Raw genomic sequence first — 12,057 nt, 5'->3', positions numbered from 1 at the left:
GGCTTCCCGGTGCCTGCGTGGTCCCCGCACCCACAGCCTCACAGCACGTGATGCAAGTGCTGACCTAAGCAAAGCCTGGGCCGCTCTTAGCTGCAAGAAGCCGTCCTGAGTCCTCCTTAATTCTGAAATGGTCCTACTTCACTGGGATGTCTAAGAGGCATCTCAGACTTGACGGGAACAAAACACACCGGATTTTCCCCACCAAACCTGCTCCTCCTCCAGGCTTCCCAGTTTCAAGCAAGGGCACCCCAATCGTCCCTTGCTCTGCTGCCGCCCCTACTCACACACGCCAGAGGAATTTGCTCCTGCTGACCTCTCCAACCTCATTACCCTCTCTCTGCATCCGGTACTGCCTCCCCACACTGCTTTTTCTGTTCCTCACATCCACCAAGCTCAGCTCCCCCGCTGCAGCCCCTGGACGCTCTAAAATGCCCTCTGATCTCAAAGGCTGGCTGGACAGGCCACTCCCACCCTAACCCCTCAGGGCAATTTCCCTGGACCCCCAATCCAATGCAGCTCCCCAGGGGGCTGGGTGGCTTAGTGGGGGAAGCGTCCGACTCCTGATTTTGGCTCAGGTCATGATCTCAGGGTCGCGAGATTGAGTCCCATGTGGGGCTCCAGGCTGGGTGTGGAACCTGTTTAAGATTCTTTCTCTCCCCCTCCCTCTGCCCCTCCCCCTCCACGCACTCGTTCTCTCTCTAAAATAGCAATAATAATAATAATAATGACAAAGCAGCTACCCGTCACTGTCTCTCACACTGTCTTATTTTAATTATGCACGTGGATTTGTTCCTGTCACGTGACAGGTGCCAACATACACCGGCTGAACGGACAAGGGCAGGGCATTAGTAAACTAGGACTGGAAGCTCGCGCTGGCACGGCCCCACTTGGGTTTTAGAACTAGCATTTCAGAGCAAAGGACAGACTAAAGGGCCTCAAAGCAAAGGGCAGCAGGACCAATCATGATGCTACTGTGATGAGAAAAGATGATGGTCTGGACTTGGGGGAGGGAGGTGGTGACAAGGAAGATATGAGAGAGATTTGAATTATTTGGCTAATGAAAACAACAGGGTAGAGTGAGTGCCTGGACAGGAGTAACAGGGGAGGGGAGGAGGGAAGAGGGGAGTCTAGGATGGCTCCAAGGTTTTGGTTTGGGGCAGAGGGTGGCACAGAACCACATAGGGGACACTGGAGTCTGCGTGTTCTGGTTTAGCGTGAGGACTCTGGCAGGTGCCTAGACAGCTCTCAAACCTGAGTTCTAAGCGCCGTTAGGTGAGGTTCGCATTCAGAAATTGTTCTCCCTTCGGAGTCAAAGGGGAGGCTGTCCTTTAGACGGTCGGGCTGGATAATCAACACCAGTGCCAGGACCCTGAGGTGACTGCCCTCTGCATGTCTGTGTCTGTCTCAGAAGGCGCACACGGAGACACAGGCACAACAGAACCTGGAACAGATGCCCTTAATGGGGGGCAGAACCCGTGGCAATGGTTCCCAGCTCGCTGCACCCCACAAGGAACTACTGGGGTAGGCAATTCAGAATGGTCGTCCATCTCTCGCCCATTCATGTTTTCCCGGAAATGAAGAAGTGGCAGATGGAAAAAAGCTGTCACTGTCTCATTAACAAAACACCCTTTCACTCCTCTCTTCAATTCTCTCAAGCAAAGACTAAAATCCTAACCAGTATTTTCCTGATTTTCAAGTATATGTTTTCAAACAAGTACTTTAAGTGGTTTCCGAAGGCCCACCTCCTACCACGAAGCATCTGTTGCTCGTTACATGTGGCTTGAGTGAGCCTGCTGGTCCCAGGTTCACCCCACACGGCACCGAGCAGCCATGCGGCAGTCACTACGGTGGGCTCGGCGGGGAAAACTGTCACAATACATGGTGCTAAGTGGCACAATGGGTGTAGAGGGAGTGCTGGGCACTCGCTGTCTGGGGAACCAGGTGGCAGGTAAGCTGGTTTTTTTCAAATGCGCTTTTCATGAACAGCAGTGTTTTAAAATGCCCAGGCCTGCCGGGAGGTACAGAGCCGTGTTTTGGCAAACAAATACATTGTTTTTGAAGGGGCTGCCTTTTCAAAACATTAATATCTTTTGATTTCTTCCAGAGGGAACTCTACTTAGGAAACAAGCAAGCAGAACCAACTGGCAACGCTCCTGTTGCTTCAGTCAATGAGCTATTATCCCACCAACTCAGCTTTAAGTAGTTTTTGGACAACGACGAAAGCAACTTGCAAGAGAAGCAAAGCCCTATGCCTGACCTCCGTCTCCACCAAGATCTGAACTTCACAGGCACAAGCCTCCAAGTCTAGAACCAGCTGGCGACGCCACAGAGCGAGTCACAAGGAGTACGCCTGCGAGTTAAATGAACATAGACATTTTACTAGAAACTCTTCCACCGGCCGCTTAGTGAAAACATGTAAGAAATGAAACGCCTCCAAAGCTGATGTCACCGCAGCTGGGTCCCACTCCCATCCCGAAGTTTGTTCTTTCAGACGGAAACGTGTCACTGTGTTGACCTTGGTCCCTTGCATCTGCTTATGTGGCAGCTCGTGGGTTCTATTCTCACACGGCACATTCCTTGACAGCAGCGTGCTGCCAACATACTCAGATAAAGTGTCAGCCCCGAAGCGCACACAGCCCAAATCAATCCCCAGTACCTGGCTGACTGGGGCAGGGTCACGCCGGGCCGAGTTCTTTCTCCTCGACTTGATTTCCACCCAGTAAGCTTAATGACAGGGACCTGTCTCCACTAAAACCACACGTGAGGACACCTTCCAGAACTGACCCCAGCTCACAGCACGTACGTCCTTTAAAACCACCTCAGCTCAAAGCCTCTAGGAATTGTTTGGTGCCCAAGCAAGCTACCTGATCTCCGGCAAAGTTCATTTTGCCCCCAACAGTCCTCTGTCACCGTCCTATTTATAGATGAGAAAACTTTGTCTAAGAGCTCTCCAAACGCCTCATTTCGTGGCACTCCTGAAGAAAGGGCTCCCGTCCAGTTGCCAGATAAGGGAGCTACTCAGACTCAGGAAATTATGCGCAGAGAAGTGACAGACTGAAGAGAAAACTTTAAAATTCCAAATTAATGACCCATGGATGTAAAACATTAAAATTAATAGGGAAATGCAGCGATATCACCAATACAAGAAACAAAATTTAAAGGAAGAAATTAAAAATTTAAAAATACCCAGCACTGAGGTCCTGGTGGGCTGGTGTCTAACTCTGGATGATCGCCGTGGCCGTGGCTCAGCATGACCCTTTTTGGTTAACCCACAATCAGAACCCATAAAATAGTTGCACTTTTTGACTTAGCAGTTTAACATCTGAGGATTTCCCCTCAACTATGACTCCGTGAATAGAAATGTCTACTGCTACATCAGAAACAGTAAGTAACCAAAGGCCTCGGTGTCCAACAGCGGAGTACCTCGTGAAGATACATTACGTACATATTAAAACAAAATACCGTAAGTTACTACATAAGTTAAAATTACAAAAGTAAGTGAAAAACGCGGTGCTGCCTCGTATGTCTAGTTAATGGCAGAGACTCTCTGGATGTGGATCCTGGACCCCCATTTTGTCCAGGAGAAAGCCCACCTCAGAGGGTTGCTTTGAGGTTTAAATGTGAGAATTCATGCACAGCGCACTTGGAAAGCACTCAACCCATGTCAGCAGTTGTTAGTGCGCTATTACTAAATCTAGTAAAACAAGCACACGGACAGAATCTAAAAAAGAGGCTAATTTACTGGGTTATCAGGATTGTGGCCTTCTCTTACCTACAGTTCTAGTAGTTTTACAGTATGAATAACATTGTTAACATTTACTCTTATGTGAATACTATGTAATTCCCTCATAAAAAGTATTTTATTGGGGCGTCTGGGTGGCTCAGTGGGTTAAAGCCTCCGCCTTCAGCTCAGAGCATGATCCCAGGGTCCTGGGATCAGGCCCAGCATCGGGCTCTCTGCTCAGCGGGGAGCCTGCTTCCCCCCTCTCTCTCTCTGCCTGCCTCTCTGCCTACTTGTGATCTGTCAAATAAATAAATAAAATCTTAAAAAAAAAAAATTTTATCTTTCCAGGCCTCAGGAGTTAAGTCTGAGCCTCAAGCCACGGATGTACCCAGCGCCCCCTCTAAACCCTGTGGCCGGTCTGTTAAGTCTGCTCTTCTGTCCTTTCCTGGTTTCCTGTTGCTTCCTGTGAGTGGAACTGTCCCAGACCCTCCGAAAATAAGTATCCGTGCATAATGACTATCTGAACCTCTGAACCCATGTGACCTCAAAGTGAAGTGCACCTTGTCTAGTCTCAGTTCAACACAGAGAGGCCTGGGCTACATCCTAGGACTCTCAGAAAATGGGGAGCTACCGTGCACAACAGAGCTTTTTCCAGGCCCCCAAAAGTAATGTTTCTTATCAGCATTTTCTCACCATAACTAAACGCAATTTGGCATTCCACTGTGTTGTCAATAATGTGAATGTCTTGAAAAATTATTAGAAAACCAAAAATAGGGGTGGCTGGGTGGCTCAGAGGGTTAAGCCTCTGCCTTCAGCTCAGGTCATGGTCTCATGGTTCTGGGATCAAGCCCCACATCAGGCTCTCTGCTCAGCGGGGAACCTGCTTCCCCCTCTCTCGCTGCCTGCCTCTCTGCCTACTTGTGATCTCTCTCTCTCTCTCTGTGTCAAATAAATAAATAAAATCTTAAAAAAAAAAAAAAAAAAGAAAAGAAAACCAAAAATAGCAAATGACTTCTTCTGTGACCCCTCCCATTCCCAACCGTATTACAGGCAATAATTCAAATGGTAGCTTAATGTCTCTGATAGCTTTTCAGAGTTCTCTATATGGAATTAAAAAAAAAAAAAAGACAGATCTCATGATTTTCTATTTCCTCCCACTTTGTTGCAACGCGGATTAAGCTTCCTCGTTTTACGTTTATGCAAAAAGCTAAATAAAAACCAGCCAGTGCTTATGAAAAGCACTGTACTAGAGACCCAGAGTGCTGACGACCTGAACGTGCAGATTCGGCTGGGCATTCCACACCCAGTAGTCTCTTTTGCCCGCTACACATTAGCTACAAAACTAAGGTCTCCCTTCTCTTCCTCGATCCCCCCGCTTTGCTATTACTGGGGTCTTACCCAGCCCACTCCATCGGCCAACCTGCCTGCTAAAGGGGAAGCCTCGGGTTTATTCCTCACCTCCCTTTACCTGCCACATCTAATCCGTTTCTGGATTCTATCGACTTTAAATTCCAAAACGATCCTACTATCTGTATGCTCCTTCCAATAAATCCCTCCTCTGCTCCTTCTTTAGCCCTTATCATCTCTAGAGAGATCAATGCCACAGCCTCTCAACCACTGGGCCTGCTTCTTTCCTCTCCCTGCGTCTCTCCTGTGTTGCCTGTGTAAGCCACAAACCTGATTGTGTGATATTACACACTCAGCACTGCTGGTGGTTTCCCACCGCCCATAAATCAAAGGCTCAATCCTCAGACTACAACAGAGCCCTCTCCAGTCCTCCTGTACGTATTAGCTATTTTGGGGGGAGTGGGGCGGGAGGTGGAGTGTGGTTGTTCTGAACCATTCTATGAATTCTTAATTATTTTGGATCTCCCTTATAGTGCTGACCCATCAAAAATGTTTATTTAAAAAATAACTGCATTACTACGTACACTCTTTACCTTGGCCTTAGGTACTCATTATCGAAAAATGACCAACTCACAAGAACATTAATGCTTTTACTTAATGTGCCAGGTAGAGTTTATTCCCTTCTCCTGCCTCCTCTCCTCTAAACGCCCTAACTCCTGAGAATGTCTGTGCGGGCTGCCGCCAGCTCATAAGACACTAATTAACACTGCACCCTAAATATCACACACCCTGCTCCCCACGAACCTGAGTTTCCCACAAGAGTAAAAATGAAAAGACAATGGTGGTCTCCTGTGCGGGATAACTTCCCTTGCCGGGAAGAAGCGCTAGTTGTGCGGGTCTGGAAGGATCCGTGAGCCACGCCCGCTCAGCAAGCGAACCGGAACACACACCTGAACTAGGACACGTAAGGACACGACCCGAGGGCAGACGCTGGCCCACAGCACTTGCCCAACATTCCTCTACCAAGCTTCCGAAGAGTCCCTTATGTTTCTAACGGCCTTCTTTACAGTGGGCACTAGCCGTTTCCATACTTTATAGATTAAGAAGGTGAAGCACACAGGCTAAGCGCCTTGAGCAAGTGACCAGCTAGGAAATGCTCATTTCACACGGAGCAGGGGGACTGAGGGACTCTCACCGATCCCCGCCTCCTCAGCTGGTGAGCGGAAGGGCCAAGCCAGAAAGCTGAGGCGGATCTCTGAGGGCACGATTAAGCTAAATGGATTTTCCCCTGTCGGACTTCTTTTCAAAAAATGGGAAGGAGGGAAGAAGCTGGCCTGCAGCTGGTGGCCTTCAGGGTCCTATAAAATTGGCCTTGGATTGGGGCAAGAGGTTAGGCCGGGGGCAGCGAGGGGGAAGCTCCATTTTTCTTAAGAGTCTGAAATAAAGGAAGCTGCGCATCCCGGAAAATTCAAACTCTTGTGCAGGAACTGTGTGGCAAGGTGTCACTTTCTGCATGAATCACATAAACCCTCCTGACAAGGTCCAGGAGCCTTGCTGCCAAGTGCTGCTCAGCACACACCAGCCGTGGGACGGGGGGGGGCGGGGCAAGGCCTCCCAAACCGTGAAGGGAGCTAAGGGCCCTTAGAACATTCTAACTTCAGATTTGCATTGGTTTCCTAGCAAGGACTCGGCTAGCTGCTGAACTGAAATGAACACCTACTTCTGCATGCTATCTGATCGTGTTAGCTCTTTCAACACATTAGCAGTAACTAGTGTAACATCTCAGAGATGAATTATTTGGTCTAGTATATACTATATAGTAACCTATCAATATTCTTCTTTATGGCCCTTTACCTGTAGCATTTTCAAACAGTCCACCCATTTTCAGTTTCATTTATTTATTTATTTATTTATTTGAGAGAGAGCATGGGGGAGGGGGAAGGAAGAGGTGCAGAGGGAGAGAGAGGGAGAGAGAATCTTAAGCAGGCTCCATCCAGCCCAGCATGAGATCGTGAGACCTCAGACCCTGAGATCATGACCCGAGCCAAAACCGAGACTCGGACACTTAACCGACTCCACCACCCAGGCGATCCTGTAAGTTTTACTTTAAAATCAGATATAAAGCTTCTCTCATCATCCTTCCACCCCTAAAAGAAATAAGGAAATAGACTATAGGAAAACTCTTTCAATTTGTCACAATTTATTCTGTAACGTTATAGAAGCAAGAAAATTCCCAAACTGCAAATTTCATGATATTGCTTAGAATGCAGAAAAACCAAATCCTGAGAGAAAATGACCCTTTTCTCTGGAGGTTTAGTCTCAAGGTCATCGCGTAGTGATGTAAGAGCACACACAGGTAGTGTTAAGAAAAACAGGTAATAAGATATCATACAACGTTGTGCTACTTGCCGAAAGTCACAGGAATGGAGGGATGAATGAACCCAGGTACCTCAACGTGTTAACACAGTCAGGCTGGGACAGCAGTGTGAGCTGTGGCAACACAGATCAAGGGACAGCCTCTAGAGGGGACTAGAGAGGAAAGGAAACGTGTAAGGAAGCCAGGGGAGGGCGAAGGGGAGGAAGGATGAGGAGAGGGTACAGGGGAGGGTCAGTCACTGTGGGGCGCGTGTGGCTGGTGAGTCAAAAGCAGAGACCAGGAGTTTCCGTGGGAAGGCTTCAGCAGGACCTCAGCGGGGGGCGGCCCACTACTAACTTAGGGAGCACATATGGAAATTCAGGGAGCATAAAGGATAATGCCTTTATTTCACACATCACCAGAGAGGCTAACTGATCTGTTTTTGATGTTTTAACATGCGGTTATATTTTCATAATGTCATCGATCTATTAATATTTTACACTTGTCAAATCAGTTTTTTTTGGGGGGGTCAAAGTATACAGTAAATTAGAAATGGAGGATGATCTATTTAAACTTGTATTAAAAATAAACTTCAGGGGCCCCTGGCTGGCTCAGTCAGAAACAGCATGCAACCCCTGATCTCAGGGTTGTGAGTTTGAGCCCCACATTGGGTGTAGGGATTAAATAAATAAAACTTGAAAAAAAAAAAAAAACTTTAAATATAATCTTTAACATACTGATCCAAAGAAAATTAACCAGGGCGCCTGGGTGGCTCAGTGGGTTAAAGCCTCTGCCTTCGGCTCAGGTCATGATCTCAGGGTCCTGGGATCGAGCCCCACGTGGGCTCTCTGCTCAGTGGGGAGCCTGCTTTCCCCCCGCCTCTCTCTGCCTGCCTCTCTGCCTACTTGTGATCTCTGTCTGTCAAATAAATAAATAAAATCTTAAAAAAAAAAAAAAAGAAATTAACCCAGATCCAGTTAACATACACAAATTCCCATGGAGGTTGTTTAAGAATCTGTTCAGAAGGGGAGCTGTCAGCCCAGGCGGTGGGGGAAGGAAGGGAAGGGATAAACACAGGTCAGTTCTCCTGGCAACACAACCCTGAACCTTGAAGGCCTTCACATTCCTAAATGTACCAAACATGACTTCTACATACCAAGTCCTATGTACGTCTGTTTAAGAGGCAAGTGCCTCTATCACGCCATCCACACCAGATCAGAGGTCACCGTGGGCTCACATATATAATCAGACCAAGATCAACGAGCAGAAATCAAAGTCAGACAAAACCAAAGACGACTATGCAGAAATGAATGAATGAAGTCCCACACTCAGAAAAGGAAGGATAGCAAAGGCCATCTGCTTGAACAGGAATGTTCTAGGTTTCCACAATTTTCACAGTATGACACCTATAGGGAGGGAGCTACTGTCTCTCGAGGACTTCATATTATTTTGTTATAATATCATGCTTGTCAAAACACCTGATAAATACATGGGCCAAAATGGATCTCTAATGAAATATATGTGGCCTTATCTCAACATGATAGGATTGGGCAGGCCTGTTAAGCGGACTGAAATTGAAAGCATCCGCTAAAACCTAAGATAAAACTAGACTCAGAGTGGCCCTGACAAATTGAAACAGCATCTATCAAATTAAATAAGAGAAGGCAAGTTAGTGTAATTTTAATTTGTTCTCAAGTACATCAGGAAAAGGAGAATATAAACCTAGGGCAAATAAAACAGAAAAAGATCTTGTAGTCATAGTGGAACATCAGTCAGCTCAGAAAGGCAAAGCAGCATTCTTTTTTAGCCATTTTTAAAATCAAGGCATCCCTGGGCTATATACCACCTGAGCGTGTGTCACTAAAGCCAAGTCATCTTTTATTTTGAGGGTAACGGGATGGTACTGTCTCTCTCTTCTCCCTTCCCATCTCACTGGGTGGCTTGTGGGAGTAAAACAGATGTGCGAGTGTACTGAGAAATTAAATTCAATATACAAAGCTAGCATTCTATTCTAAAATGGGGATGTTACATAAACAGAACAGAATCGAGGGAAGAGAAAGTTTAGTATTTTTAAAGGGCCTGGCATCATGTGAGTACAATGTAAGGAAATAATCGTAAAGCTACAGTACAGAGATTTATCTAAGATTTGTCATGGAACAAATACAATGTTATATGTCAATTACATCTCAACTTAAAAGAAAAAAGACTGGTCAACTGTTTGGGTTCTAAAACATGTTATTAAAAGAGGTGGCAGCGTGTGAGCCCTGGGGGGGCTACCAGAGAACCCAAAAATCTAGTTCAGAGCCTCTACTATATAGGAGCAGCCTAAGCACAAAAACACCTGCTTTTTTTTTTTTTTTTGGACAGAGAGAGACCACAAGTAGGCAGAGAGGCAGGCAGAGAGGGAGGAGAAGTAGGCTCCCTGCCAAGCAGAGAGCCCGATGTGGGGCTCGATCCCAGGACCCTGAGATCATGAGCTGAGCCGAAGGCAGAGGCTTAACCCACTGAGCCACCCCGGTGCCCAAAAAATACCTGCTTTTGTATCTTTAACCTTTAAATGAAGTGCCCCAACTTTTTATCCCTTAAAACATGTAATTTGAAGTACTTTTGAAGTGGCAGAGGCTGGAATTAATATTTTAAAAAACAAAAAACACCTTCAATATTCTCTACCTAAATTGCTTCATGTCATCTTAACCACCCAGCTGACAATGCGGGGGGGGGGGTGGCGGTGGGCAAGAGAGAATGATTTATTCATATTCAATATATCTAGTCTAATTATAACATGCCAGATTTTACTTTGGGATCAAAGCTGACAAGTAGTAAGCTGAACTGCCACTTTCTGAGGACACAGATTCCTGATGAGTAATTTTAAAAGGCAGGCCTGTGGGTCACCAACCTTTCTGGGACAGAGGGGCCACCTGTGGTTAGGGTGGTCACAGCATTCTCAGGTGTCCCTACTTTCTATCAACTAGACCTAGACTGAGACACAGGATTTAAGGATCTGGTGGGCAGGAGTCAGCCTGCTGATCACCAGTTACCAATTACTGCTACAGAATGTTCAACCGTTTACACACAGAAGTTACTCTGAGAGATATTAATAATATTCTCTGTTGAAATAAAGAAAACACTGGCAGATGGGCAGGGACACACACCTAAAATAACAAATAAACAAAACAAAACAAACCACTAAATATGGCAGGCAGGCCACCAACTAGGTCGAGACAATGACTGATGGATTAGGGAGTACCCAGAACTGACTATTTAAAGAATTCTGTACTTTAGGGTCTTAAATGCCATGTCCCTTTAAGGCTTTTGCATTATGAAATGTCACAGTGTCTAAGAAGCCAATCTATTTCAAACCTGGGGATTGGGAGTGACTATGGGGATGGAGAGGGAAGGAAGGAGGGAAAAAACCTCTCGTGGTGGGGGAGGGTCTTGGAGAGAAAGCAAGCTCCTCATGTGACTGAATTAGAATGTTCTAATATAAAAAGTATATAAACTTCATATTAAATAACATTTTTTACTATAGTTTATAGCTTTGACTTCCTTTTTATCAGACATTGTGGTAAATTCTGGCAACAATGCAATGATAAAATAGAGTGCTTCAGGTGAAGTGTAGGGGGCGAGCAAAAGAATAGTATAAAGTACCCCAAAATACTATGGATCCTGGCTGATACGACCCTTCTTCACTATGACTGAAAATCATCAGTGTATTTGTCAAGTATGGTAAACTTTAAATACGAATTAACACAAAAATCTCATGTCACTAAGCATCATAGACTGAACGTCCATTTTCACATCTTTTCCCTTCCCACAAAGATAAAGGGATGAACTTATACAGCAACTTCATGAGGACTCCAAGAACGAGAAACGGAACACACACGAGAGATGTCCCCATTTCCGGACGCTGGAAATCAGACAAGGAGGGCACGACCCAGCAGTCTGAAAGGCAGGGAGAGGAACGAGCGAGCGCAGTGGAAGGGCCACTAGAACACCAGCCACTGAGGGGCACAGAGCCGGGGAAGCAGGCGTCTCAGAAAGTGGGGCCAGAAACCAGGTCGTTGGCTCAAAATTTTAAGAGGAGTTAGGTCCCTAACCCAGCCCAATTCAAGCAGGTCCCCGCGACAGAGATGTTCAGAGGAGAAAGATGTTTTGAGAGTATGAGAAACAAAGATAAATAAATAAAAAGTTAGATGGTACAGCTGGAGAGAGCGTGGAGAAATGAGAACAAAAAGGCAGAGAGAGAGAGAGAGAAAACCCAGGAGAAAAGGTAAAGCCAGAGGATCAATCCAGGAGGTACCTAATTCGCAGGATTCCAGAAAGAACCAAGAAAACAGATGGAAGGAAATTATCCAAGAAACAACACAGGACAAACTTCCCCAAGTGGGACACAGGAGTTTACAGATGGCAAGATCTCCCAGTGGGGGGAGCACAGAGAATGAAAAGACCCACCCCAAGGGAAACCGAGAAGATCCTCAAACGCTCCAAAGGAGAAAGGCAGTCCACACGCTCACACCAAGGACTGAAAACCAACAGCCCCCGACCCCGCGACTGCAGCACCAGAAGCTCAAGGCCAAGTCGGGAGCCAGGACTCTAAGACAGGGAGAGAAAATGATTTCAAATCTAGAAT

The 12,057-nt window shown here is 46.3% G+C and overlaps 1 protein-coding gene across 3 annotated transcripts in view; it reads right to left on the bottom strand.

Moving 5' to 3' along the window:
* TCF20 (transcription factor 20) overlaps positions 1-12,057 on the bottom strand; it is a 104,014-nt gene that overhangs the window by 36,532 nt on the left and 55,425 nt on the right. The gene's annotated exons all lie outside the window — the stretch shown is intronic.

This window comes from Lontra canadensis, unplaced genomic scaffold (genome assembly GCF_010015895.1).
Source record: "Lontra canadensis isolate GAN:19392208 unplaced genomic scaffold, GSC_riverotter_1.0 scaffold84, whole genome shotgun sequence".
Taxonomy (NCBI): domain Eukaryota; kingdom Metazoa; phylum Chordata; class Mammalia; order Carnivora; family Mustelidae; genus Lontra; species Lontra canadensis.
The sequence above is the reverse complement of the archived record's forward strand: the minus strand, read 5'-3'. Positions and strand labels throughout refer to the sequence as shown.